The sequence below is a fragment of the Poecilia formosa genome, unplaced genomic scaffold (assembly GCF_000485575.1).
Source record: "Poecilia formosa unplaced genomic scaffold, Poecilia_formosa-5.1.2 Scaffold5, whole genome shotgun sequence".
Classification (NCBI taxonomy): domain Eukaryota; kingdom Metazoa; phylum Chordata; class Actinopteri; order Cyprinodontiformes; family Poeciliidae; genus Poecilia; species Poecilia formosa.
Window position 1 is genome coordinate 3,501,070 of NW_006799944.1, and position 2,950 is coordinate 3,504,019.

Consider the following 2,950-nt stretch of genomic DNA (forward strand, 5'->3'; position numbering starts at 1 on the left):
GATATAGATATATCTTGCAATTTGATCACATGCAAAATGCAAAAGTCACATTTATCTTAGATCTCTTGTTTAATGAAAGAAAACGTCAGCGTGGTTTTTGCTCTTGATGTGTTGTGACAGGATCTTCAACTAACAAAGCAAAGATGCCTAATTAAATGGTCTGCAGCCAGTGGCTTTATGCCAAAGGTACTTTTGGTCATTAGGAGCTGTTGGGGTGCTATCAAAGAAAATAAGACTCCATTATGCAAAATGGACACCTACATTACAGGCTGCCTGAAAAGGACACTTGTAGAAGAAGAAAAATTAAGCCAGTGTGATGCAGCAATTAAGCCTTATAGAATAGACAGATGCAACGACGCTGAATAAGTGTCCTGATGAGGCACACACACATAAATAAAATACTGACACAACTGCTATGACTAAGTTAAGAAATGAGGCATCACGATCACTTTCCAGAGACCCCCCACAACCCTGAACAGGATGAGTGATTCGAAGAGGAAACAGGTGGATGCACTTCATGGAGCCTGAAGGGTACAACTGGGATAAATATAATCCAGCGTCGGGTAGTGGTGTCATCGCAATAAAGAGGAGGAAGCTTTGAGGCCGAGAAAGTGTGTTAATTCTCAGAAATGCTCAACAAATGAGGCATTAAACTTGAAGTTATCACGAGTTTCTGTGATACAAGTGAATATTTTAGAGTTAAAGGATGTGATTAATTGATTTAAGTCATGTTTAGCACAGCTTGCATACATTCATCACATTTCTACTCTAATATAAACACTTAGAAAAAGTATCCATGCTTCTTCAACTTTTTCCTCATTTTGTCACATTACAGCCTACAATTTTTGAATAAAATTTAATTAAACACAAATACTTTTTCATCCAAACGCTTGTCTTTTAAGACATCCTCTTTTTCTATCCAAAGCAAAACATCTTAGTGGAAGGAAGTTAGTTTTAAATCTAAATCTACCAGAGGGAAGAATCATTTTGAACTTGGGACACAATTGTGAAGTGGAAGGAAAATAGTTCATGAGTTAAATTCTTTTTTTGTTGAACCAGATTTCACTGAAATTGCCCCAAATTTCAGGACAACCATGTCCTGGTAGGATTTCAGATCAAACCTTGTCATAATTTTTGGATCACTTGAAATGACAAAATATGAATACTTTCCAAAGTTACAATAACATAATATAATGTAGTATAAGTTTTTATCATGTAAAATATCTCAAATCTAAAAAATATGAGGTATGCAGGTAGATCTGTCTTATTTGGAAGTCTGTTCTGCAGACACCACATGTTGCGCATGTTGCCGGCCATATTGCCATATTCATGTTCTTCCATGTAAGTGAATGCCTGATGGAAATGTGACATGGTGTGAAATCTGCAATGTTTCTTTTGACTTTTTCTTTGAGGAAGAGGACATATTGTGCATCTTGGGTTTCCCCTCTTTTTTCTTTTAAGCATCTGTGAAGTTGACCCTGACGTGACAACAAAAAGAGTTGTCTTCTCCCACAGAAGGGTAGGTTCCCAAACAGCTTGAAGTGTCTTGTTTATTTACAATACTTCCTCTGTTACTTATCTACGTCACTATTTGCATGCGATGCCTACCTAGCAGCTAGCTTGGCATGGTTTAAAGAAAAAATGGCTGCCATGCACTACAACACTCTGGACCAATACTTGAAGCAAACAGAAACACGGAGAGGTCAAAGGAAAAAGGATGTAATATATTGCATTTCAAGCAGAAGATTACATGATGAAAAAACAACTTTTTGCTACTTTAAAACCTATAATTGTTTTGTCTCAACTGTCAGTAAACAAGAAGTTCTATATTTTTATTTTATTTCTCTATTTAAATTTATGATCAGGTAGCTAGAAAAAGAAAAAACAATAATGAAAGCTAATTACACAGAATACGAAAGAATGGCTCAATAAATTTTCTTTTAAAAGTTGAACAGTATCACTTTGGCAAGGCCAGCACTCAATTTGTTTTTTTTTTTATCAGGAACATGTGTTTGACATTGGAAAAAAACATGTTTGTGTTCATGCAGAGTTGTCAAGATGAAATGCTTAGGATGGCCTCCAAGACCGATGCCGATCTGGGACATCTCTCCCAAGAGTCCTGTGTATGAGACGGCCGAGGCAGTGGACGCCCTAATACCCCTCAGAATTCGCTGTGAAGATCCCCAGAAACCCTCAGCATGTGGTTCCACTTAGAAAATAATGAGGGCGAGTTACCCACGGCATGAAAGCTGTGGAAGTCCAAAAATCTCGACCTTGTCTCACCTCAACCCACCACTCCATTTTGCACATCTGGTGGAAGACGAGATGATCTTTGGGCTTTGGCTCCCACAGGATGCAAACAGTTAGGAAGAAATGTTCTCAAGTCAAAAGCATTTTTTTTTCATTCATACACAGCCCACATTTTCCTTTTTCTTTTTCAGAATCTGTTATGCATATTAGTGTAATGAGCAGGGTTGTACCATGCTTATTTAGCCTAATGGAGAACTTCCTGTTCAAAGCAATAGAAAAAAAACTAGCAAACAAACAAAACCATAATAATACCAAAGTGTTTGGAAAAGTATTTCTGCCCCTTAAGTTGTTTCACATTATGTCACTTTGCAACCTTAAACTTTAATGTATTTGATTTAATTTATATTGTGATCAAAGAGTTGTGCATAATTGTAAAGCAGAAAGAAATGAAGATGTATGGTTTTTAAAATAGTTCAAATTAAACTGTGAATTCACCCTTCATTAGTGAAGAAACAGTGAGCATAAAGATACACCACTCACTCGATCTGAAATAAAGTAACTTAAATCTGTCCCTGTCTTTTTTTTTTTTTTTTTTTAGTTTTGAAGAGCGCCACAGCAGATCCAAACAATTTGAGGAGGCAAATCACCTGCAGTCTGCACAGCTGAACATTATACTGACCCCAGCATTTGCCACTTAACA